At 45.3% G+C, this 20,497-nt stretch overlaps 49 non-coding genes across 49 annotated transcripts; 12 read left to right on the forward strand and 37 right to left on the reverse strand.

Moving 5' to 3' along the window:
• Window positions 1-152: 152 nt before the first annotated feature.
• TRNAY-GUA (transfer RNA tyrosine (anticodon GUA)) lies at window positions 153-238 on the reverse strand. The gene is given in 2 exon segments: window positions 153-188; window positions 202-238. It is a non-coding gene; the product is annotated as a tRNA-Tyr (tRNA).
• A 430-nt stretch (window positions 239-668) lies between these two features.
• Window positions 669-740, reverse strand: TRNAA-UGC (transfer RNA alanine (anticodon UGC)). The gene has a single exon. It is a non-coding gene; the product is annotated as a tRNA-Ala (tRNA).
• Window positions 741-877: 137 nt separating this feature from the next.
• On the forward strand, window positions 878-950 carry TRNAM-CAU (transfer RNA methionine (anticodon CAU)). The gene has a single exon. It is a non-coding gene; the product is annotated as a tRNA-Met (tRNA).
• A 193-nt stretch (window positions 951-1,143) lies between these two features.
• Window positions 1,144-1,215, reverse strand: TRNAA-CGC (transfer RNA alanine (anticodon CGC)). The gene has a single exon. It is a non-coding gene; the product is annotated as a tRNA-Ala (tRNA).
• A 614-nt stretch (window positions 1,216-1,829) lies between these two features.
• Window positions 1,830-1,915, reverse strand: TRNAY-GUA (transfer RNA tyrosine (anticodon GUA)). The gene is given in 2 exon segments: window positions 1,830-1,865; window positions 1,879-1,915. It is a non-coding gene; the product is annotated as a tRNA-Tyr (tRNA).
• Window positions 1,916-2,345: 430 nt separating this feature from the next.
• On the reverse strand, window positions 2,346-2,417 carry TRNAA-UGC (transfer RNA alanine (anticodon UGC)). The gene has a single exon. It is a non-coding gene; the product is annotated as a tRNA-Ala (tRNA).
• Window positions 2,418-2,554: 137 nt separating this feature from the next.
• On the forward strand, window positions 2,555-2,627 carry TRNAM-CAU (transfer RNA methionine (anticodon CAU)). The gene has a single exon. It is a non-coding gene; the product is annotated as a tRNA-Met (tRNA).
• Window positions 2,628-2,820: 193 nt separating this feature from the next.
• On the reverse strand, window positions 2,821-2,892 carry TRNAA-CGC (transfer RNA alanine (anticodon CGC)). Its single transcript has one exon. It is a non-coding gene; the product is annotated as a tRNA-Ala (tRNA).
• Window positions 2,893-3,506: 614 nt separating this feature from the next.
• TRNAY-GUA (transfer RNA tyrosine (anticodon GUA)) lies at window positions 3,507-3,592 on the reverse strand. The gene is given in 2 exon segments: window positions 3,507-3,542; window positions 3,556-3,592. It is a non-coding gene; the product is annotated as a tRNA-Tyr (tRNA).
• A 430-nt stretch (window positions 3,593-4,022) lies between these two features.
• TRNAA-UGC (transfer RNA alanine (anticodon UGC)) lies at window positions 4,023-4,094 on the reverse strand. The gene has a single exon. It is a non-coding gene; the product is annotated as a tRNA-Ala (tRNA).
• Window positions 4,095-4,231: 137 nt separating this feature from the next.
• On the forward strand, window positions 4,232-4,304 carry TRNAM-CAU (transfer RNA methionine (anticodon CAU)). Its single transcript has one exon. It is a non-coding gene; the product is annotated as a tRNA-Met (tRNA).
• A 193-nt stretch (window positions 4,305-4,497) lies between these two features.
• TRNAA-CGC (transfer RNA alanine (anticodon CGC)) lies at window positions 4,498-4,569 on the reverse strand. The gene has a single exon. It is a non-coding gene; the product is annotated as a tRNA-Ala (tRNA).
• Window positions 4,570-5,183: 614 nt separating this feature from the next.
• TRNAY-GUA (transfer RNA tyrosine (anticodon GUA)) lies at window positions 5,184-5,269 on the reverse strand. Its single transcript is given in 2 exon segments — window positions 5,184-5,219; window positions 5,233-5,269. It is a non-coding gene; the product is annotated as a tRNA-Tyr (tRNA).
• Window positions 5,270-5,699: 430 nt separating this feature from the next.
• On the reverse strand, window positions 5,700-5,771 carry TRNAA-UGC (transfer RNA alanine (anticodon UGC)). Its single transcript has one exon. It is a non-coding gene; the product is annotated as a tRNA-Ala (tRNA).
• Window positions 5,772-5,908: 137 nt separating this feature from the next.
• On the forward strand, window positions 5,909-5,981 carry TRNAM-CAU (transfer RNA methionine (anticodon CAU)). The gene has a single exon. It is a non-coding gene; the product is annotated as a tRNA-Met (tRNA).
• A 193-nt stretch (window positions 5,982-6,174) lies between these two features.
• Window positions 6,175-6,246, reverse strand: TRNAA-CGC (transfer RNA alanine (anticodon CGC)). The gene has a single exon. It is a non-coding gene; the product is annotated as a tRNA-Ala (tRNA).
• A 614-nt stretch (window positions 6,247-6,860) lies between these two features.
• Window positions 6,861-6,946, reverse strand: TRNAY-GUA (transfer RNA tyrosine (anticodon GUA)). The gene is given in 2 exon segments: window positions 6,861-6,896; window positions 6,910-6,946. It is a non-coding gene; the product is annotated as a tRNA-Tyr (tRNA).
• A 430-nt stretch (window positions 6,947-7,376) lies between these two features.
• On the reverse strand, window positions 7,377-7,448 carry TRNAA-UGC (transfer RNA alanine (anticodon UGC)). Its single transcript has one exon. It is a non-coding gene; the product is annotated as a tRNA-Ala (tRNA).
• A 137-nt stretch (window positions 7,449-7,585) lies between these two features.
• TRNAM-CAU (transfer RNA methionine (anticodon CAU)) lies at window positions 7,586-7,658 on the forward strand. The gene has a single exon. It is a non-coding gene; the product is annotated as a tRNA-Met (tRNA).
• Window positions 7,659-7,851: 193 nt separating this feature from the next.
• TRNAA-CGC (transfer RNA alanine (anticodon CGC)) lies at window positions 7,852-7,923 on the reverse strand. The gene has a single exon. It is a non-coding gene; the product is annotated as a tRNA-Ala (tRNA).
• A 614-nt stretch (window positions 7,924-8,537) lies between these two features.
• Window positions 8,538-8,623, reverse strand: TRNAY-GUA (transfer RNA tyrosine (anticodon GUA)). The gene is given in 2 exon segments: window positions 8,538-8,573; window positions 8,587-8,623. It is a non-coding gene; the product is annotated as a tRNA-Tyr (tRNA).
• A 430-nt stretch (window positions 8,624-9,053) lies between these two features.
• TRNAA-UGC (transfer RNA alanine (anticodon UGC)) lies at window positions 9,054-9,125 on the reverse strand. Its single transcript has one exon. It is a non-coding gene; the product is annotated as a tRNA-Ala (tRNA).
• A 137-nt stretch (window positions 9,126-9,262) lies between these two features.
• TRNAM-CAU (transfer RNA methionine (anticodon CAU)) lies at window positions 9,263-9,335 on the forward strand. Its single transcript has one exon. It is a non-coding gene; the product is annotated as a tRNA-Met (tRNA).
• A 193-nt stretch (window positions 9,336-9,528) lies between these two features.
• On the reverse strand, window positions 9,529-9,600 carry TRNAA-CGC (transfer RNA alanine (anticodon CGC)). Its single transcript has one exon. It is a non-coding gene; the product is annotated as a tRNA-Ala (tRNA).
• Window positions 9,601-10,214: 614 nt separating this feature from the next.
• On the reverse strand, window positions 10,215-10,300 carry TRNAY-GUA (transfer RNA tyrosine (anticodon GUA)). Its single transcript is given in 2 exon segments — window positions 10,215-10,250; window positions 10,264-10,300. It is a non-coding gene; the product is annotated as a tRNA-Tyr (tRNA).
• Window positions 10,301-10,730: 430 nt separating this feature from the next.
• TRNAA-UGC (transfer RNA alanine (anticodon UGC)) lies at window positions 10,731-10,802 on the reverse strand. Its single transcript has one exon. It is a non-coding gene; the product is annotated as a tRNA-Ala (tRNA).
• A 137-nt stretch (window positions 10,803-10,939) lies between these two features.
• On the forward strand, window positions 10,940-11,012 carry TRNAM-CAU (transfer RNA methionine (anticodon CAU)). The gene has a single exon. It is a non-coding gene; the product is annotated as a tRNA-Met (tRNA).
• Window positions 11,013-11,205: 193 nt separating this feature from the next.
• Window positions 11,206-11,277, reverse strand: TRNAA-CGC (transfer RNA alanine (anticodon CGC)). The gene has a single exon. It is a non-coding gene; the product is annotated as a tRNA-Ala (tRNA).
• A 614-nt stretch (window positions 11,278-11,891) lies between these two features.
• Window positions 11,892-11,977, reverse strand: TRNAY-GUA (transfer RNA tyrosine (anticodon GUA)). Its single transcript is given in 2 exon segments — window positions 11,892-11,927; window positions 11,941-11,977. It is a non-coding gene; the product is annotated as a tRNA-Tyr (tRNA).
• A 430-nt stretch (window positions 11,978-12,407) lies between these two features.
• On the reverse strand, window positions 12,408-12,479 carry TRNAA-UGC (transfer RNA alanine (anticodon UGC)). The gene has a single exon. It is a non-coding gene; the product is annotated as a tRNA-Ala (tRNA).
• A 137-nt stretch (window positions 12,480-12,616) lies between these two features.
• On the forward strand, window positions 12,617-12,689 carry TRNAM-CAU (transfer RNA methionine (anticodon CAU)). The gene has a single exon. It is a non-coding gene; the product is annotated as a tRNA-Met (tRNA).
• A 193-nt stretch (window positions 12,690-12,882) lies between these two features.
• TRNAA-CGC (transfer RNA alanine (anticodon CGC)) lies at window positions 12,883-12,954 on the reverse strand. Its single transcript has one exon. It is a non-coding gene; the product is annotated as a tRNA-Ala (tRNA).
• A 614-nt stretch (window positions 12,955-13,568) lies between these two features.
• Window positions 13,569-13,654, reverse strand: TRNAY-GUA (transfer RNA tyrosine (anticodon GUA)). The gene is given in 2 exon segments: window positions 13,569-13,604; window positions 13,618-13,654. It is a non-coding gene; the product is annotated as a tRNA-Tyr (tRNA).
• Window positions 13,655-14,084: 430 nt separating this feature from the next.
• On the reverse strand, window positions 14,085-14,156 carry TRNAA-UGC (transfer RNA alanine (anticodon UGC)). The gene has a single exon. It is a non-coding gene; the product is annotated as a tRNA-Ala (tRNA).
• A 137-nt stretch (window positions 14,157-14,293) lies between these two features.
• On the forward strand, window positions 14,294-14,366 carry TRNAM-CAU (transfer RNA methionine (anticodon CAU)). Its single transcript has one exon. It is a non-coding gene; the product is annotated as a tRNA-Met (tRNA).
• Window positions 14,367-14,559: 193 nt separating this feature from the next.
• On the reverse strand, window positions 14,560-14,631 carry TRNAA-CGC (transfer RNA alanine (anticodon CGC)). The gene has a single exon. It is a non-coding gene; the product is annotated as a tRNA-Ala (tRNA).
• A 614-nt stretch (window positions 14,632-15,245) lies between these two features.
• TRNAY-GUA (transfer RNA tyrosine (anticodon GUA)) lies at window positions 15,246-15,331 on the reverse strand. Its single transcript is given in 2 exon segments — window positions 15,246-15,281; window positions 15,295-15,331. It is a non-coding gene; the product is annotated as a tRNA-Tyr (tRNA).
• A 430-nt stretch (window positions 15,332-15,761) lies between these two features.
• On the reverse strand, window positions 15,762-15,833 carry TRNAA-UGC (transfer RNA alanine (anticodon UGC)). Its single transcript has one exon. It is a non-coding gene; the product is annotated as a tRNA-Ala (tRNA).
• A 137-nt stretch (window positions 15,834-15,970) lies between these two features.
• TRNAM-CAU (transfer RNA methionine (anticodon CAU)) lies at window positions 15,971-16,043 on the forward strand. Its single transcript has one exon. It is a non-coding gene; the product is annotated as a tRNA-Met (tRNA).
• Window positions 16,044-16,236: 193 nt separating this feature from the next.
• On the reverse strand, window positions 16,237-16,308 carry TRNAA-CGC (transfer RNA alanine (anticodon CGC)). Its single transcript has one exon. It is a non-coding gene; the product is annotated as a tRNA-Ala (tRNA).
• Window positions 16,309-16,922: 614 nt separating this feature from the next.
• On the reverse strand, window positions 16,923-17,008 carry TRNAY-GUA (transfer RNA tyrosine (anticodon GUA)). Its single transcript is given in 2 exon segments — window positions 16,923-16,958; window positions 16,972-17,008. It is a non-coding gene; the product is annotated as a tRNA-Tyr (tRNA).
• A 430-nt stretch (window positions 17,009-17,438) lies between these two features.
• On the reverse strand, window positions 17,439-17,510 carry TRNAA-UGC (transfer RNA alanine (anticodon UGC)). Its single transcript has one exon. It is a non-coding gene; the product is annotated as a tRNA-Ala (tRNA).
• A 137-nt stretch (window positions 17,511-17,647) lies between these two features.
• Window positions 17,648-17,720, forward strand: TRNAM-CAU (transfer RNA methionine (anticodon CAU)). The gene has a single exon. It is a non-coding gene; the product is annotated as a tRNA-Met (tRNA).
• Window positions 17,721-17,913: 193 nt separating this feature from the next.
• Window positions 17,914-17,985, reverse strand: TRNAA-CGC (transfer RNA alanine (anticodon CGC)). Its single transcript has one exon. It is a non-coding gene; the product is annotated as a tRNA-Ala (tRNA).
• A 614-nt stretch (window positions 17,986-18,599) lies between these two features.
• On the reverse strand, window positions 18,600-18,685 carry TRNAY-GUA (transfer RNA tyrosine (anticodon GUA)). Its single transcript is given in 2 exon segments — window positions 18,600-18,635; window positions 18,649-18,685. It is a non-coding gene; the product is annotated as a tRNA-Tyr (tRNA).
• A 430-nt stretch (window positions 18,686-19,115) lies between these two features.
• On the reverse strand, window positions 19,116-19,187 carry TRNAA-UGC (transfer RNA alanine (anticodon UGC)). The gene has a single exon. It is a non-coding gene; the product is annotated as a tRNA-Ala (tRNA).
• Window positions 19,188-19,324: 137 nt separating this feature from the next.
• TRNAM-CAU (transfer RNA methionine (anticodon CAU)) lies at window positions 19,325-19,397 on the forward strand. The gene has a single exon. It is a non-coding gene; the product is annotated as a tRNA-Met (tRNA).
• A 193-nt stretch (window positions 19,398-19,590) lies between these two features.
• Window positions 19,591-19,662, reverse strand: TRNAA-CGC (transfer RNA alanine (anticodon CGC)). Its single transcript has one exon. It is a non-coding gene; the product is annotated as a tRNA-Ala (tRNA).
• Window positions 19,663-20,276: 614 nt separating this feature from the next.
• TRNAY-GUA (transfer RNA tyrosine (anticodon GUA)) lies at window positions 20,277-20,362 on the reverse strand. The gene is given in 2 exon segments: window positions 20,277-20,312; window positions 20,326-20,362. It is a non-coding gene; the product is annotated as a tRNA-Tyr (tRNA).
• Between the last annotated feature and the right edge of the window lie 135 nt (window positions 20,363-20,497).

Consider the following 20,497-nt stretch of genomic DNA (forward strand, 5'->3'; position numbering starts at 1 on the left):
CCTCCCCTAGCGACGACTATGTCATCCATTCCCTTTGAAAGCAGATAGAGTACGCTTCTTTTCCGGTATTTATCGAAGCTCTGGGAATTTTTCATAGTCAATGGAAGGTATTGTTGATTCAAAGCAAAAGCCATGGAAATTAAACCACAAAATCCTTCGAGCCGGATTTGAACCAGCGACCTAAGGATGCCTGAATTTATGCTACAGTCCTCCGCTCTACCAACTGAGCTATCGAAGGAGTAGTGGCAAACTTCCGTAGCACCAAAATTATCTCTCGCTCAAGAAAGGTTGTGGAGGGTGGGGACCAGGAGCAGACAGATGCACATCATCAATATTACCTGCCACTCCCCCTCAAAGTTACCAGAAAAGTAAGAGTCTCTGCTTTCGAGGAAGAACCCTTACCAATGACCAAGAGGGCTGCCACAGATTTCTATCCTAAATGTATTAAGATTGCCAAGATTAATCATCACTTTGATGGCTTAAACAAGTAAGATTCTTCTGTTGTATAAGCATCAAAAATGAGATAGCCCCATTTCATGGGTTTTTTCAAGGCAAACGTCTCACAGTTTAAGTGGGGTTGGTATCCCAGTTGCATGACATATCTCTTCCTTAATACTGATAGCCAGCCTTGTTTTCTGCCAAAATCCGAGACAAGCATGGCAAAAGTCTGGAGATGCCGGGGATTGAACCCGGGGCCTCATACATGCAAAGCATGCGCTCTACCACTGAGCTACATCCCCATGTCTGCCAAGTTTTACTGGCTGCCAAGTCAACCCATTTGACACTGCAGCATAAAGTCTCAGCCAGGAAAATCCTTAAGCCTCGTACCTGGAATATCTTCATGGTCTATAGTCCTATTTAGAGATGCTTGTGTGCAGCCTTCTTAGCGCAGTAGGCAGCGCGTCAGTCTCATAATCTGAAGGTCCTGAGTTCGATCCTCAGAGAGGGCATTTATTTCCTCCTTTTGGCAAGCAAAATTCTCAGATTTTCTTGAAAAGTGGAAACTATGCCTACTCCAAACACATTTTTCAAAGCAAACAATTTAAGCGGGGTTCTGACCCCCAACTGCCCGAGAAACCTCTACTTTCCACAAGATGGCAGGCTAGCCTTCTGGAAAAAGCCAAGATAGAGAACAGAGACTCCTGGAGATGCCGGGGATTGAACCCGGGGCCTCATACATGCGAAGCATGCGCTCTACCACTGAGCTACATCCCCTCGACTGCACTCTAACGTTTTGCTGGATGCAAGGAGACTCTGAAGCCCATGGACTGCAAAGTCTCGATTTGAGACTAGAATGTAAAGTGTCAGGCTTGGAATTGCTCACACCTCACGTGTGAACTGTCTTCATGGAGCATATATTTAGTGCAATCAGGGATCGATTCTCCGGCAGGGCTTTTATTTGCTCAGTTTGGAATGCAAAACTTCTCAGGATTCCCAAAAATGTGACAACTATTGGTCTACTTTCCTGCTTGCTCAGCCTTTCGGGAGATGATTCCATTGGATATTCCCTCTTGCCCATCGGTATACATTCAAATTGAAGGCAAGTCATAGTGTGATTGGCTGCCAAGCAGCTACCTTTGGAGCAGTGCAATTGGAAGTCTGCCAAGGGCATACATATATTAATGCAACGCTTTGGTATTAGTTCTGATCAGCAGGTTTCCTTGACTGTTCTTCACACCTCCCCTAGCGACGACTATGTCATCCATTCCCTTTGAAAGCAGATAGAGTACGCTTCTTTTCCGGTATTTATCGAAGCTCTGGGAATTTTTCATAGTCAATGGAAGGTATTGTTGATTCAAAGCAAAAGCCATGGAAATTAAACCACAAAATCCTTCGAGCCGGATTTGAACCAGCGACCTAAGGATGCCTGAATTTATGCTACAGTCCTCCGCTCTACCAACTGAGCTATCGAAGGAGTAGTGGCAAACTTCCGTAGCACCAAAATTATCTCTCGCTCAAGAAAGGTTGTGGAGGGTGGGGACCAGGAGCAGACAGATGCACATCATCAATATTACCTGCCACTCCCCCTCAAAGTTACCAGAAAAGTAAGAGTCTCTGCTTTCGAGGAAGAACCCTTACCAATGACCAAGAGGGCTGCCACAGATTTCTATCCTAAATGTATTAAGATTGCCAAGATTAATCATCACTTTGATGGCTTAAACAAGTAAGATTCTTCTGTTGTATAAGCATCAAAAATGAGATAGCCCCATTTCATGGGTTTTTTCAAGGCAAACGTCTCACAGTTTAAGTGGGGTTGGTATCCCAGTTGCATGACATATCTCTTCCTTAATACTGATAGCCAGCCTTGTTTTCTGCCAAAATCCGAGACAAGCATGGCAAAAGTCTGGAGATGCCGGGGATTGAACCCGGGGCCTCATACATGCAAAGCATGCGCTCTACCACTGAGCTACATCCCCATGTCTGCCAAGTTTTACTGGCTGCCAAGTCAACCCATTTGACACTGCAGCATAAAGTCTCAGCCAGGAAAATCCTTAAGCCTCGTACCTGGAATATCTTCATGGTCTATAGTCCTATTTAGAGATGCTTGTGTGCAGCCTTCTTAGCGCAGTAGGCAGCGCGTCAGTCTCATAATCTGAAGGTCCTGAGTTCGATCCTCAGAGAGGGCATTTCTTTCCTCCTTTTGGCAAGCAAAATTCTCAGATTTTCTTGAAAAGTGGAAACTATGCCTACTCCAAACACATTTTTCAAAGCAAACAATTTAAGCGGGGTTCTGACCCCCAACTGCCCGAGAAACCTCTACTTTCCACAAGATGGCAGGCTAGCCTTCTGGAAAAAGCCAAGATAGAGAACAGAGACTCCTGGAGATGCCGGGGATTGAACCCGGGGCCTCATACATGCGAAGCATGCGCTCTACCACTGAGCTACATCCCCTCGACTGCACTCTAACGTTTTGCTGGATGCAAGGAGACTCTGAAGCCCATGGACTGCAAAGTCTCGATTTGAGACTAGAATGTGAAGTGTCAGGCTTGGAATTGCTCACACCTCACGTGTGAACTGTCTTCATGGAGCATATATTTAGTGCAATCAGGGATCGATTCTCCGGCAGGGCTTTTATTTGCTCAGTTTGGAATGCAAAACTTCTCAGGATTCCCAAAAATGTGACAACTATTGGTCTACTTTCCTGCTTGCTCAGCCTTTCGGGAGATGATTCCATTGGATATTCCCTCTTGCCCATCGGTATACATTCAAATTGAAGGCAAGTCATAGTGTGATTGGCTGCCAAGCAGCTACCTTTGGAGCAGTGCAATTGGAAGTCTGCCAAGGGCATACATATATTAATGCAACGCTTTGGTATTAGTTCTGATCAGCAGGTTTCCTTGACTGTTCTTCACACCTCCCCTAGCGACGACTATGTCATCCATTCCCTTTGAAAGCAGATAGAGTACGCTTCTTTTCCGGTATTTATCGAAGCTCTGGGAATTTTTCATAGTCAATGGAAGGTATTGTTGATTCAAAGCAAAAGCCATGGAAATTAAACCACAAAATCCTTCGAGCCGGATTTGAACCAGCGACCTAAGGATGCCTGAATTTATGCTACAGTCCTCCGCTCTACCAACTGAGCTATCGAAGGAGTAGTGGCAAACTTCCGTAGCACCAAAATTATCTCTCGCTCAAGAAAGGTTGTGGAGGGTGGGGACCAGGAGCAGACAGATGCACATCATCAATATTACCTGCCACTCCCCCTCAAAGTTACCAGAAAAGTAAGAGTCTCTGCTTTCGAGGAAGAACCCTTACCAATGACCAAGAGGGCTGCCACAGATTTCTATCCTAAATGTATTAAGATTGCCAAGATTAATCATCACTTTGATGGCTTAAACAAGTAAGATTCTTCTGTTGTATAAGCATCAAAAATGAGATAGCCCCATTTCATGGGTTTTTTCAAGGCAAACGTCTCACAGTTTAAGTGGGGTTGGTATCCCAGTTGCATGACATATCTCTTCCTTAATACTGATAGCCAGCCTTGTTTTCTGCCAAAATCCGAGACAAGCATGGCAAAAGTCTGGAGATGCCGGGGATTGAACCCGGGGCCTCATACATGCAAAGCATGCGCTCTACCACTGAGCTACATCCCCATGTCTGCCAAGTTTTACTGGCTGCCAAGTCAACCCATTTGACACTGCAGCATAAAGTCTCAGCCAGGAAAATCCTTAAGCCTCGTACCTGGAATATCTTCATGGTCTATAGTCCTATTTAGAGATGCTTGTGTGCAGCCTTCTTAGCGCAGTAGGCAGCGCGTCAGTCTCATAATCTGAAGGTCCTGAGTTCGATCCTCAGAGAGGGCATTTATTTCCTCCTTTTGGCAAGCAAAATTCTCAGATTTTCTTGAAAAGTGGAAACTATGCCTACTCCAAACACATTTTTCAAAGCAAACAATTTAAGCGGGGTTCTGACCCCCAACTGCCCGAGAAACCTCTACTTTCCACAAGATGGCAGGCTAGCCTTCTGGAAAAAGCCAAGATAGAGAACAGAGACTCCTGGAGATGCCGGGGATTGAACCCGGGGCCTCATACATGCGAAGCATGCGCTCTACCACTGAGCTACATCCCCTCGACTGCACTCTAACGTTTTGCTGGATGCAAGGAGACTCTGAAGCCCATGGACTGCAAAGTCTCGATTTGAGACTAGAATGTAAAGTGTCAGGCTTGGAATTGCTCACACCTCACGTGTGAACTGTCTTCATGGAGCATATATTTAGTGCAATCAGGGATCGATTCTCCGGCAGGGCTTTTATTTGCTCAGTTTGGAATGCAAAACTTCTCAGGATTCCCAAAAATGTGACAACTATTGGTCTACTTTCCTGCTTGCTCAGCCTTTCGGGAGATGATTCCATTGGATATTCCCTCTTGCCCATCGGTATACATTCAAATTGAAGGCAAGTCATAGTGTGATTGGCTGCCAAGCAGCTACCTTTGGAGCAGTGCAATTGGAAGTCTGCCAAGGGCATACATATATTAATGCAACGCTTTGGTATTAGTTCTGATCAGCAGGTTTCCTTGACTGTTCTTCACACCTCCCCTAGCGACGACTATGTCATCCATTCCCTTTGAAAGCAGATAGAGTACGCTTCTTTTCCGGTATTTATCGAAGCTCTGGGAATTTTTCTTAGTCAATGGAAGGTATTGTTGATTCAAAGCAAAAGCCATGGAAATTAAACCACAAAATCCTTCGAGCCGGATTTGAACCAGCGACCTAAGGATGCCTGAATTTATGCTACAGTCCTCCGCTCTACCAACTGAGCTATCGAAGGAGTAGTGGCAAACTTCCGTAGCACCAAAATTATCTCTCGCTCAAGAAAGGTTGTGGAGGGTGGGGACCAGGAGCAGACAGATGCACATCATCAATATTACCTGCCACTCCCCCTCAAAGTTACCAGAAAAGTAAGAGTCTCTGCTTTCGAGGAAGAACCCTTACCAATGACCAAGAGGGCTGCCACAGATTTCTATCCTAAATGTATTAAGATTGCCAAGATTAATCATCACTTTGATGGCTTAAACAAGTAAGATTCTTCTGTTGTATAAGCATCAAAAATGAGATAGCCCCATTTCATGGGTTTTTTCAAGGCAAACGTCTCACAGTTTAAGTGGGGTTGGTATCCCAGTTGCATGACATATCTCTTCCTTAATACTGATAGCCAGCCTTGTTTTCTGCCAAAATCCGAGACAAGCATGGCAAAAGTCTGGAGATGCCGGGGATTGAACCCGGGGCCTCATACATGCAAAGCATGCGCTCTACCACTGAGCTACATCCCCATGTCTGCCAAGTTTTACTGGCTGCCAAGTCAACCCATTTGACACTGCAGCATAAAGTCTCAGCCAGGAAAATCCTTAAGCCTCGTACCTGGAATATCTTCATGGTCTATAGTCCTATTTAGAGATGCTTGTGTGCAGCCTTCTTAGCGCAGTAGGCAGCGCGTCAGTCTCATAATCTGAAGGTCCTGAGTTCGATCCTCAGAGAGGGCATTTCTTTCCTCCTTTTGGCAAGCAAAATTCTCAGATTTTCTTGAAAAGTGGAAACTATGCCTACTCCAAACACATTTTTCAAAGCAAACAATTTAAGCGGGGTTCTGACCCCCAACTGCCCGAGAAACCTCTACTTTCCACAAGATGGCAGGCTAGCCTTCTGGAAAAAGCCAAGATAGAGAACAGAGACTCCTGGAGATGCCGGGGATTGAACCCGGGGCCTCATACATGCGAAGCATGCGCTCTACCACTGAGCTACATCCCCTCGACTGCACTCTAACGTTTTGCTGGATGCAAGGAGACTCTGAAGCCCATGGACTGCAAAGTCTCGATTTGAGACTAGAATGTGAAGTGTCAGGCTTGGAATTGCTCACACCTCACGTGTGAACTGTCTTCATGGAGCATATATTTAGTGCAATCAGGGATCGATTCTCCGGCAGGGCTTTTATTTGCTCAGTTTGGAATGCAAAACTTCTCAGGATTCCCAAAAATGTGACAACTATTGGTCTACTTTCCTGCTTGCTCAGCCTTTCGGGAGATGATTCCATTGGATATTCCCTCTTGCCCATCGGTATACATTCAAATTGAAGGCAAGTCATAGTGTGATTGGCTGCCAAGCAGCTACCTTTGGAGCAGTGCAATTGGAAGTCTGCCAAGGGCATACATATATTAATGCAACGCTTTGGTATTAGTTCTGATCAGCAGGTTTCCTTGACTGTTCTTCACACCTCCCCTAGCGACGACTATGTCATCCATTCCCTTTGAAAGCAGATAGAGTACGCTTCTTTTCCGGTATTTATCGAAGCTCTGGGAATTTTTCATAGTCAATGGAAGGTATTGTTGATTCAAAGCAAAAGCCATGGAAATTAAACCACAAAATCCTTCGAGCCGGATTTGAACCAGCGACCTAAGGATGCCTGAATTTATGCTACAGTCCTCCGCTCTACCAACTGAGCTATCGAAGGAGTAGTGGCAAACTTCCGTAGCACCAAAATTATCTCTCGCTCAAGAAAGGTTGTGGAGGGTGGGGACCAGGAGCAGACAGATGCACATCATCAATATTACCTGCCACTCCCCCTCAAAGTTACCAGAAAAGTAAGAGTCTCTGCTTTCGAGGAAGAACCCTTACCAATGACCAAGAGGGCTGCCACAGATTTCTATCCTAAATGTATTAAGATTGCCAAGATTAATCATCACTTTGATGGCTTAAACAAGTAAGATTCTTCTGTTGTATAAGCATCAAAAATGAGATAGCCCCATTTCATGGGTTTTTTCAAGGCAAACGTCTCACAGTTTAAGTGGGGTTGGTATCCCAGTTGCATGACATATCTCTTCCTTAATACTGATAGCCAGCCTTGTTTTCTGCCAAAATCCGAGACAAGCATGGCAAAAGTCTGGAGATGCCGGGGATTGAACCCGGGGCCTCATACATGCAAAGCATGCGCTCTACCACTGAGCTACATCCCCATGTCTGCCAAGTTTTACTGGCTGCCAAGTCAACCCATTTGACACTGCAGCATAAAGTCTCAGCCAGGAAAATCCTTAAGCCTCGTACCTGGAATATCTTCATGGTCTATAGTCCTATTTAGAGATGCTTGTGTGCAGCCTTCTTAGCGCAGTAGGCAGCGCGTCAGTCTCATAATCTGAAGGTCCTGAGTTCGATCCTCAGAGAGGGCATTTATTTCCTCCTTTTGGCAAGCAAAATTCTCAGATTTTCTTGAAAAGTGGAAACTATGCCTACTCCAAACACATTTTTCAAAGCAAACAATTTAAGCGGGGTTCTGACCCCCAACTGCCCGAGAAACCTCTACTTTCCACAAGATGGCAGGCTAGCCTTCTGGAAAAAGCCAAGATAGAGAACAGAGACTCCTGGAGATGCCGGGGATTGAACCCGGGGCCTCATACATGCGAAGCATGCGCTCTACCACTGAGCTACATCCCCTCGACTGCACTCTAACGTTTTGCTGGATGCAAGGAGACTCTGAAGCCCATGGACTGCAAAGTCTCGATTTGAGACTAGAATGTAAAGTGTCAGGCTTGGAATTGCTCACACCTCACGTGTGAACTGTCTTCATGGAGCATATATTTAGTGCAATCAGGGATCGATTCTCCGGCAGGGCTTTTATTTGCTCAGTTTGGAATGCAAAACTTCTCAGGATTCCCAAAAATGTGACAACTATTGGTCTACTTTCCTGCTTGCTCAGCCTTTCGGGAGATGATTCCATTGGATATTCCCTCTTGCCCATCGGTATACATTCAAATTGAAGGCAAGTCATAGTGTGATTGGCTGCCAAGCAGCTACCTTTGGAGCAGTGCAATTGGAAGTCTGCCAAGGGCATACATATATTAATGCAACGCTTTGGTATTAGTTCTGATCAGCAGGTTTCCTTGACTGTTCTTCACACCTCCCCTAGCGACGACTATGTCATCCATTCCCTTTGAAAGCAGATAGAGTACGCTTCTTTTCCGGTATTTATCGAAGCTCTGGGAATTTTTCATAGTCAATGGAAGGTATTGTTGATTCAAAGCAAAAGCCATGGAAATTAAACCACAAAATCCTTCGAGCCGGATTTGAACCAGCGACCTAAGGATGCCTGAATTTATGCTACAGTCCTCCGCTCTACCAACTGAGCTATCGAAGGAGTAGTGGCAAACTTCCGTAGCACCAAAATTATCTCTCGCTCAAGAAAGGTTGTGGAGGGTGGGGACCAGGAGCAGACAGATGCACATCATCAATATTACCTGCCACTCCCCCTCAAAGTTACCAGAAAAGTAAGAGTCTCTGCTTTCGAGGAAGAACCCTTACCAATGACCAAGAGGGCTGCCACAGATTTCTATCCTAAATGTATTAAGATTGCCAAGATTAATCATCACTTTGATGGCTTAAACAAGTAAGATTCTTCTGTTGTATAAGCATCAAAAATGAGATAGCCCCATTTCATGGGTTTTTTCAAGGCAAACGTCTCACAGTTTAAGTGGGGTTGGTATCCCAGTTGCATGACATATCTCTTCCTTAATACTGATAGCCAGCCTTGTTTTCTGCCAAAATCCGAGACAAGCATGGCAAAAGTCTGGAGATGCCGGGGATTGAACCCGGGGCCTCATACATGCAAAGCATGCGCTCTACCACTGAGCTACATCCCCATGTCTGCCAAGTTTTACTGGCTGCCAAGTCAACCCATTTGACACTGCAGCATAAAGTCTCAGCCAGGAAAATCCTTAAGCCTCGTACCTGGAATATCTTCATGGTCTATAGTCCTATTTAGAGATGCTTGTGTGCAGCCTTCTTAGCGCAGTAGGCAGCACGTCAGTCTCATAATCTGAAGGTCCTGAGTTCGATCCTCAGAGAGGGCATTTCTTTCCTCCTTTTGGCAAGCAAAATTCTCAGATTTTCTTGAAAAGTGGAAACTATGCCTACTCCAAACACATTTTTCAAAGCAAACAATTTAAGCGGGGTTCTGACCCCCAACTGCCCGAGAAACCTCTACTTTCCACAAGATGGCAGGCTAGCCTTCTGGAAAAAGCCAAGATAGAGAACAGAGACTCCTGGAGATGCCGGGGATTGAACCCGGGGCCTCATACATGCGAAGCATGCGCTCTACCACTGAGCTACATCCCCTCGACTGCACTCTAACGTTTTGCTGGATGCAAGGAGACTCTGAAGCCCATGGACTGCAAAGTCTCGATTTGAGACTAGAATGTAAAGTGTCAGGCTTGGAATTGCTCACACCTCACGTGTGAACTGTCTTCATGGAGCATATATTTAGTGCAATCAGGGATCGATTCTCCGGCAGGGCTTTTATTTGCTCAGTTTGGAATGCAAAACTTCTCAGGATTCCCAAAAATGTGACAACTATTGGTCTACTTTCCTGCTTGCTCAGCCTTTCGGGAGATGATTCCATTGGATATTCCCTCTTGCCCATCGGTATACATTCAAATTGAAGGCAAGTCATAGTGTGATTGGCTGCCAAGCAGCTACCTTTGGAGCAGTGCAATTGGAAGTCTGCCAAGGGCATACATATATTAATGCAACGCTTTGGTATTAGTTCTGATCAGCAGGTTTCCTTGACTGTTCTTCACACCTCCCCTAGCGACGACTATGTCATCCATTCCCTTTGAAAGCAGATAGAGTACGCTTCTTTTCCGGTATTTATCGAAGCTCTGGGAATTTTTCATAGTCAATGGAAGGTATTGTTGATTCAAAGCAAAAGCCATGGAAATTAAACCACAAAATCCTTCGAGCCGGATTTGAACCAGCGACCTAAGGATGCCTGAATTTATGCTACAGTCCTCCGCTCTACCAACTGAGCTATCGAAGGAGTAGTGGCAAACTTCCGTAGCACCAAAATTATCTCTCGCTCAAGAAAGGTTGTGGAGGGTGGGGACCAGGAGCAGACAGATGCACATCATCAATATTACCTGCCACTCCCCCTCAAAGTTACCAGAAAAGTAAGAGTCTCTGCTTTCGAGGAAGAACCCTTACCAATGACCAAGAGGGCTGCCACAGATTTCTATCCTAAATGTATTAAGATTGCCAAGATTAATCATCACTTTGATGGCTTAAACAAGTAAGATTCTTCTGTTGTATAAGCATCAAAAATGAGATAGCCCCATTTCATGGGTTTTTTCAAGGCAAACGTCTCACAGTTTAAGTGGGGTTGGTATCCCAGTTGCATGACATATCTCTTCCTTAATACTGATAGCCAGCCTTGTTTTCTGCCAAAATCCGAGACAAGCATGGCAAAAGTCTGGAGATGCCGGGGATTGAACCCGGGGCCTCATACATGCAAAGCATGCGCTCTACCACTGAGCTACATCCCCATGTCTGCCAAGTTTTACTGGCTGCCAAGTCAACCCATTTGACACTGCAGCATAAAGTCTCAGCCAGGAAAATCCTTAAGCCTCGTACCTGGAATATCTTCATGGTCTATAGTCCTATTTAGAGATGCTTGTGTGCAGCCTTCTTAGCGCAGTAGGCAGCGCGTCAGTCTCATAATCTGAAGGTCCTGAGTTCGATCCTCAGAGAGGGCATTTCTTTCCTCCTTTTGGCAAGCAAAATTCTCAGATTTTCTTGAAAAGTGGAAACTATGCCTACTCCAAACACATTTTTCAAAGCAAACAATTTAAGCGGGGTTCTGACCCCCAACTGCCCGAGAAACCTCTACTTTCCACAAGATGGCAGGCTAGCCTTCTGGAAAAAGCCAAGATAGAGAACAGAGACTCCTGGAGATGCCGGGGATTGAACCCGGGGCCTCATACATGCGAAGCATGCGCTCTACCACTGAGCTACATCCCCTCGACTGCACTCTAACGTTTTGCTGGATGCAAGGAGACTCTGAAGCCCATGGACTGCAAAGTCTCGATTTGAGACTAGAATGTAAAGTGTCAGGCTTGGAATTGCTCACACCTCACGTGTGAACTGTCTTCATGGAGCATATATTTAGTGCAATCAGGGATCGATTCTCCGGCAGGGCTTTTATTTGCTCAGTTTGGAATGCAAAACTTCTCAGGATTCCCAAAAATGTGACAACTATTGGTCTACTTTCCTGCTTGCTCAGCCTTTCGGGAGATGATTCCATTGGATATTCCCTCTTGCCCATCGGTATACATTCAAATTGAAGGCAAGTCATAGTGTGATTGGCTGCCAAGCAGCTACCTTTGGAGCAGTGCAATTGGAAGTCTGCCAAGGGCATACATATATTAATGCAACGCTTTGGTATTAGTTCTGATCAGCAGGTTTCCTTGACTGTTCTTCACACCTCCCCTAGCGACGACTATGTCATCCATTCCCTTTGAAAGCAGATAGAGTACGCTTCTTTTCCGGTATTTATCGAAGCTCTGGGAATTTTTCATAGTCAATGGAAGGTATTGTTGATTCAAAGCAAAAGCCATGGAAATTAAACCACAAAATCCTTCGAGCCGGATTTGAACCAGCGACCTAAGGATGCCTGAATTTATGCTACAGTCCTCCGCTCTACCAACTGAGCTATCGAAGGAGTAGTGGCAAACTTCCGTAGCACCAAAATTATCTCTCGCTCAAGAAAGGTTGTGGAGGGTGGGGACCAGGAGCAGACAGATGCACATCATCAATATTACCTGCCACTCCCCCTCAAAGTTACCAGAAAAGTAAGAGTCTCTGCTTTCGAGGAAGAACCCTTACCAATGACCAAGAGGGCTGCCACAGATTTCTATCCTAAATGTATTAAGATTGCCAAGATTAATCATCACTTTGATGGCTTAAACAAGTAAGATTCTTCTGTTGTATAAGCATCAAAAATGAGATAGCCCCATTTCATGGGTTTTTTCAAGGCAAACGTCTCACAGTTTAAGTGGGGTTGGTATCCCAGTTGCATGACATATCTCTTCCTTAATACTGATAGCCAGCCTTGTTTTCTGCCAAAATCCGAGACAAGCATGGCAAAAGTCTGGAGATGCCGGGGATTGAACCCGGGGCCTCATACATGCAAAGCATGCGCTCTACCACTGAGCTACATCCCCATGTCTGCCAAGTTTTACTGGCTGCCAAGTCAACCCATTTGACACTGCAGCATAAAGTCTCAGCCAGGAAAATCCTTAAGCCTCGTACCTGGAATATCTTCATGGTCTATAGTCCTATTTAGAGATGCTTGTGTGCAGCCTTCTTAGCGCAGTAGGCAGCGCGTCAGTCTCATAATCTGAAGGTCCTGAGTTCGATCCTCAGAGAGGGCATTTCTTTCCTCCTTTTGGCAAGCAAAATTCTCAGATTTTCTTGAAAAGTGGAAACTATGCCTACTCCAAACACATTTTTCAAAGCAAACAATTTAAGCGGGGTTCTGACCCCCAACTGCCCGAGAAACCTCTACTTTCCACAAGATGGCAGGCTAGCCTTCTGGAAAAAGCCAAGATAGAGAACAGAGACTCCTGGAGATGCCGGGGATTGAACCCGGGGCCTCATACATGCGAAGCATGCGCTCTACCACTGAGCTACATCCCCTCGACTGCACTCTAACGTTTTGCTGGATGCAAGGAGACTCTGAAGCCCATGGACTGCAAAGTCTCGATTTGAGACTAGAATGTAAAGTGTCAGGCTTGGAATTGCTCACACCTCACGTGTGAACTGTCTTCATGGAGCATATATTTAGTGCAATCAGGGATCGATTCTCCGGCAGGGCTTTTATTTGCTCAGTTTGGAATGCAAAACTTCTCAGGATTCCCAAAAATGTGACAACTATTGGTCTACTTTCCTGCTTGCTCAGCCTTTCGGGAGATGATTCCATTGGATATTCCCTCTTGCCCATCGGTATACATTCAAATTGAAGGCAAGTCATAGTGTGATTGGCTGCCAAGCAGCTACCTTTGGAGCAGTGCAATTGGAAGTCTGCCAAGGGCATATATATATTAATGCAACGCTTTGGTATTAGTTCTGATCAGCAGGTTTCCTTGACTGTTCTTCACACCTCCCCTAGCGACGACTATGTCATCCATTCCCTTTGAAAGCAGATAGAGTACGCTTCTTTTCCGGTATTTATCGAAGCTCTGGGAATTTTTCATAGTCAATGGAAGGTATTGTTGATTCAAAGCAAAAGCCATGGAAATTAAACCACAAAATCCTTCGAGCCGGATTTGAACCAGCGACCTAAGGATGCCTGAATTTATGCTACAGTCCTCCGCTCTACCAACTGAGCTATCGAAGGAGTAGTGGCAAACTTCCGTAGCACCAAAATTATCTCTCGCTCAAGAAAGGTTGTGGAGGGTGGGGACCAGGAGCAGACAGATGCACATCATCAATATTACCTGCCACTCCCCCTCAAAGTTACCAGAAAAGTAAGAGTCTCTGCTTTCGAGGAAGAACCCTTACCAATGACCAAGAGGGCTGCCACAGATTTCTATCCTAAATGTATTAAGATTGCCAAGATTAATCATCACTTTGATGGCTTAAACAAGTAAGATTCTTCTGTTGTATAAGCATCAAAAATGAGATAGCCCCATTTCATGGGTTTTTTCAAGGCAAACGTCTCACAGTTTAAGTGGGGTTGGTATCCCAGTTGCATGACATATCTCTTCCTTAATACTGATAGCCAGCCTTGTTTTCTGCCAAAATCCGAGACAAGCATGGCAAAAGTCTGGAGATGCCGGGGATTGAACCCGGGGCCTCATACATGCAAAGCATGCGCTCTACCACTGAGCTACATCCCCATGTCTGCCAAGTTTTACTGGCTGCCAAGTCAACCCATTTGACACTGCAGCATAAAGTCTCAGCCAGGAAAATCCTTAAGCCTCGTACCTGGAATATCTTCATGGTCTATAGTCCTATTTAGAGATGCTTGTGTGCAGCCTTCTTAGCGCAGTAGGCAGCACGTCAGTCTCATAATCTGAAGGTCCTGAGTTCGATCCTCAGAGAGGGCATTTCTTTCCTCCTTTTGGCAAGCAAAATTCTCAGATTTTCTTGAAAAGTGGAAACTATGCCTACTCCAAACACATTTTTCAAAGCAAACAATTTAAGCGGGGTTCTGACCCCCAACTGCCCGAGAAACCTCTACTTTCCACAAGATGGCAGGCTAGCCTTCTGGAAAAAGCCAAGATAGAGAACAGAGACTCCTGGAGATGCCGGGGATTGAACCCGGGGCCTCATACATGCGAAGCATGCGCTCTACCACTGAGCTACATCCCCTCGACTGCACTCTAACGTTTTGCTGGATGCAAGGAGACTCTGAAGCCCATGGACTGCAAAGTCTCGATTTGAGACTAGAATGTAAAGTGTCAGGCTTGGAATTGCTCACACCTCACGTGTGAACTGTCTTCATGGAGCATATATTTAGTGCAATCAGGGATCGATTCTCCGGCAGGGCTTTTATTTGCTCAGTTTGGAATGCAAAACTTCTCAGGATTCCCAAAAATGTGACAACTATTGGTCTACTTTCCTGCTTGCTCAGCCTTTCGGGAGATGATTCCATTGGATATTCCCTCTTGCCCATCGGTATACATTCAAATTGAAGGCAAGTCATAGTGTGATTGGCTGCCAAGCAGCTACCTTTGGAGCAGTGCAATTGGAAGTCTGCCAAGGGCATACATATATTAATGCAACGCTTTGGTATTAGTTCTGATCAGCAGGTTTCCTTGACTGTTCTTCACACCTCCCCTAGCGACGACTATGTCATCCATTCCCTTTGAAAGCAGATAGAGTACGCTTCTTTTCCGGTATTTATCGAAGCTCTGGGAATTTTTCATAGTCAATGGAAGGTATTGTTGATTCAAAGCAAAAGCCATGGAAATTAAACCACAAAATCCTTCGAGCCGGATTTGAACCAGCGACCTAAGGATGCCTGAATTTATGCTACAGTCCTCCGCTCTACCAACTGAGCTATCGAAGGAGTAGTGGCAAACTTCCGTAGCACCAAAATTATCTCTCGCTCAAGAAAGGTTGTGGAGGGTGGGGACCAGGAGCAGACAGATGCACATCATCAATATTACCTGCCACTCCCCCTCAAAGTTACCAGAAAAGTAAGAGTCTCTGCTTTCGAGGAAGAACCCTTACCAATGACCAAGAGGGCTGCCACAGATTTCTATCCTAAATGTATTAAGATTGCCAAGATTAATCATCACTTTGATGGCTTAAACAAGTAAGATTCTTCTGTTGTATAAGCATCAAAAATGAGATAGCCCCATTTCATGGGTTTTTTCAAGGCAAACGTCTCACAGTTTAAGTGGGGTTGGTATCCCAGTTGCATGACATATCTCTTCCTTAATACTGATAGCCAGCCTTGTTTTCTGCCAAAATCCGAGACAAGCATGGCAAAAGTCTGGAGATGCCGGGGATTGAACCCGGGGCCTCATACATGCAAAGCATGCGCTCTACCACTGAGCTACATCCCCATGTCTGCCAAGTTTTACTGGCTGCCAAGTCAACCCATTTGACACTGCAGCATAAAGTCTCAGCCAGGAAAATCCTTAAGCCTCGTACCTGGAATATCTTCATGGTCTATAGTCCTATTTAGAGATGCTTGTGTGCAGCCTTCTTAGCGCAGTAGGCAGCGCGTCAGTCTCATAATCTGAAGGTCCTGAGTTCGATCCTCAGAGAGGGCATTTCTTTCCTCCTTTTGGCAAGCAAAATTCTCAGATTTTCTTGAAAAGTGGAAACTATGCCTACTCCAAACACATTTTTCAAAGCAAACAATTTAAGCGGGGTTCTGACCCCCAACTGCCCGAGAAACCTCTACTTTCCACAAGATGGCAGGCTAGCCTTCTGGAAAAAGCCAAGATAGAGAACAGAGACTCCTGGAGATGCCGGGGATTGAACCCGGGGCCTCATACATGCGAAGCATGCGCTCTACCACTGAGCTACATCCCCTCGACTGCACTCTAACGTTTTGCTGGATGCAAGGAGACTCTGAAGCCCATGGACTGCAAAGTCTCGATTTGAGACTAGAATGTAAAGTGTCAGGCTTGGAATTGCTCACACCTCACGTGTGAACTGTCTTCATGGAGCATATATTTAGTGCAATCAGGGATCGATTCTCCGGCAGGGCTTTTATTTGCTCAGTTTGGAATGCAAAACTTCTCAGGATTCCCAAAAATGTGACAACTATTGGTCTACTTTCCTGCTTGCTCAGCCTTTCGGGAGATGATTCCATTGGATATTCCCTCTTGCCCATCGGTATACATTCAAATTGAAGGCAAGTCATAGTGTGATTGGCTGCCAAGCAGCTACCTTTGGAGCAGTGCAATTGGAAGTCTGCCAAGGGCATATATATATTAATGCAACGCTTTGGTATTAGTTCTGATCAGCAGGTTTCCTTGACTGTTCTTCACACCTCCCCTAGCGACGACTATGTCATCCATTCCCTTTGAAAGCAGATAGAGTACGCTTCTTTTCCGGTATTTATCGAAGCTCTGGGAATTTTTCATAGTCAATGGAAGGTATTGTTGATTCAAAGCAAAAGCCATGGAAATTAAACCACAAAATCCTTCGAGCCGGATTTGAACCAGCGACCTAAGGATGCCTGAATTTATGCTACAGTCCTCCGCTCTACCAACTGAGCTATCGAAGGAGTAGTGGCAAACTTCCGTAGCACCAAAATTATCTCTCGCTCAAGAAAGGTTGTGGAGGGTGGGGACCAGGAGCAGACAGATGCACATCATCAATATTACCTGCCACTCCCCCTCAAAGTTACCAGAAAAGTAAGAGTCTCTGCTTTCGAGGAAGAACCCTTACCAATGACCAAGAGGGCTGCCACAGATTTCTATCCTAAATGTATTAAGATTGCCAAGATTAATCATCACTTTGATGGCTTAAACAAGTAAGATTCTTCTGTTGTATAAGCATCAAAAATGAGATAGCCCCATTTCATGGGTTTTTTCAAGGCAAACGTCTCACAGTTTAAGTGGGGTTGGTATCCCAGTTGCATGACATATCTCTTCCTTAATACTGATAGCCAGCCTTGTTTTCTGCCAAAATCCGAGACAAGCATGGCAAAAGTCTGGAGATGCCGGGGATTGAACCCGGGGCCTCATACATGCAAAGCATGCGCTCTACCACTGAGCTACATCCCCATGTCTGCCAAGTTTTACTGGCTGCCAAGTCAACCCATTTGACACTGCAGCATAAAGTCTCAGCCAGGAAAATCCTTAAGCCTCGTACCTGGAATATCTTCATGGTCTATAGTCCTATTTAGAGATGCTTGTGTGCAGCCTTCTTAGCGCAGTAGGCAGCACGTCAGTCTCATAATCTGAAGGTCCTGAGTTCGATCCTCAGAGAGGGCATTTCTTTCCTCCTTTTGGCAAGCAAAATTCTCAGATTTTCTTGAAAAGTGGAAACTATGCCTACTCCAAACACATTTTTCAAAGCAAACAATTTAAGCGGGGTTCTGACCCCCAACTGCCCGAGAAACCTCTACTTTCCACAAGATGGCAGGCTAGCCTTCTGGAAAAAGCCAAGATAGAGAACAGAGACTCCTGGAGATGCCGGGGATTGAACCCGGGGCCTCATACATGCGAAGCATGCGCTCTACCACTGAGCTACATCCCCTCGACTGCACTCTAACGTTTTGCTGGATGCAAGGAGACTCTGAAGCCCATGGACTGCAAAGTCTCGATTTGAGACTAGAATGTAAAGTGTCAGGCTTGGAATTGCTCACACCTCACGTGTGAACTGTCTTCATGGAGCATATATTTAGTGCAATCAGGGATCGATTCTCCGGCAGGGCTTTTATTTGCTCAGTTTGGAATGCAAAACTTCTCAGGATTCCCAAAAATGTGACAACTATTGGTCTACTTTCCTGCTTGCTCAGCCTTTCGGGAGATGATTCCATTGGATATTCCCTCTTGCCCATCGGTATACATTCAAATTGAAGGCAAGTCATAGTGTGATTGGCTGCCAAGCAGCTACCTTTGGAGCAGTGCAATTGGAAGTCTGCCAAGGGCATACATATATTAATGCAACGCTTTGGTATTAGTTCTGATCAGCAGGTTTCCTTGACTGTTCTTCACACCTCCCCTAGCGACGACTATGTCATCCATTCCCTTTGAAAGCAGATAGAGTACGCTTCTTTTCCGGTATTTATCGAAGCTCTGGGAATTTTTCATAGTCAATGGAAGGTATTGTTGATTCAAAGCAAAAGCCATGGAAATTAAACCACAAAATCCTTCGAGCCGGATTTGAACCAGCGACCTAAGGATGCCTGAATTTATGCTACAGTCCTCCGCTCTACCAACTGAGCTATCGAAGGAGTAGTGGCAAACTTCCGTAGCACCAAAATTATCTCTCGCTCAAGAAAGGTTGTGGAGGGTGGGGACCAGGAGCAGACAGATGCACATCATCAATATTACCTGCCACTCCCCCTCAAAGTTACCAGAAAAGTAAGAGTCTCTGCTTTCGAGGAAGAACCCTTACCAATGACCAAGAGGGCTGCCACAGATTTCTATCCTAAATGTATTAAGATTGCCAAGATTAATCATCACTTTGATGGCTTAAACAAGTAAGATTCTTCTGTTGTATAAGCATCAAAAATGAGATAGCCCCATTTCATGGGTTTTTTCAAGGCAAACGTCTCACAGTTTAAGTGGGGTTGGTATCCCAGTTGCATGACATATCTCTTCCTTAATACTGATAGCCAGCCTTGTTTTCTGCCAAAATCCGAGACAAGCATGGCAAAAGTCTGGAGATGCCGGGGATTGAACCCGGGGCCTCATACATGCAAAGCATGCGCTCTACCACTGAGCTACATCCCCATGTCTGCCAAGTTTTACTGGCTGCCAAGTCAACCCATTTGACACTGCAGCATAAAGTCTCAGCCAGGAAAATCCTTAAGCCTCGTACCTGGAATATCTTCATGGTCTATAGTCCTATTTAGAGATGCTTGTGTGCAGCCTTCTTAGCGCAGTAGGCAGCGCGTCAGTCTCATAATCTGAAGGTCCTGAGTTCGATCCTCAGAGAGGGCATTTCTTTCCTCCTTTTGGCAAGCAAAATTCTCAGATTTTCTTGAAAAGTGGAAACTATGCCTACTCCAAACACATTTTTCAAAGCAAACAATTTAAGCGGGGTTCTGACCCCCAACTGCCCGAGAAACCTCTACTTTCCACAAGATGGCAGGCTAGCCTTCTGGAAAAAGCCAAGATAGAGAACAGAGACTCCTGGAGATGCCGGGGATTGAACCCGGGGCCTCATACATGCGAAGCATGCGCTCTACCACTGAGCTACATCCCCTCGACTGCACTCTAACGTTTTGCTGGATGCAAGGAGACTCTGAAGCCCATGGACTGCAAAGTCTCGATTTGAGACTAGAATGTAAAGTGTCAGGCTTGGAATTGCTCACACCTCACGTGTGAACTGTCTTCATGGAGCATATATTTAGTGCAATCAGGGATCGATTCTCCGGCAGGGCTTTTATTTGCTCAGTTTGGAATGCAAAACTTCTCAGGATTCCCAAAAATGTGACAACTATTGGTCTACTTTCCTGCTTGCTCAGCCTTTCGGGAGATGATTCCATTGGATATTCCCTCTTGCCCATCGGTATACATTCAAATTGAAGGCAAGTCATAGTGTGATTGGCTGCCAAGCAGCTACCTTTGGAGCAGTGCAATTGGAAGTCTGCCAAGGGCATATATATATTAATGCAACGCTTTGGTATTAGTTCTGATCAGCAGGTTTCCTTGACTGTTCTTCACACCTCCCCTAGCGACGACTATGTCATCCATTCCCTTTGAAAGCAGATAGAGTACGCTTCTTTTCCGGTATTTATCGAAGCTCTGGGAATTTTTCATAGTCAATGGAAGGTATTGTTGATTCAAAGCAAAAGCCATGGAAATTAAACCACAAAATCCTTCGAGCCGGATTTGAACCAGCGACCTAAGGATGCCTGAATTTATGCTACAGTCCTCCGCTCTACCAACTGAGCTATCGAAGGAGTAGTGGCAAACTTCCGTAGCACCAAAATTATCTCTCGCTCAAGAAAGGTTGTGGAGGGTGGGGACCAGGAGCAGACAGATGCACATCATCAATATTACCTGCCACTCCCCCTCAAAGTTACCAGAAAAGTAAG

The sequence above is a fragment of the Lissotriton vulgaris genome, unplaced genomic scaffold, assembly GCF_964263255.1.
Source record: "Lissotriton vulgaris unplaced genomic scaffold, aLisVul1.2 SCAFFOLD_2797, whole genome shotgun sequence".
NCBI lineage: Eukaryota > Metazoa > Chordata > Amphibia > Caudata > Salamandridae > Lissotriton > Lissotriton vulgaris.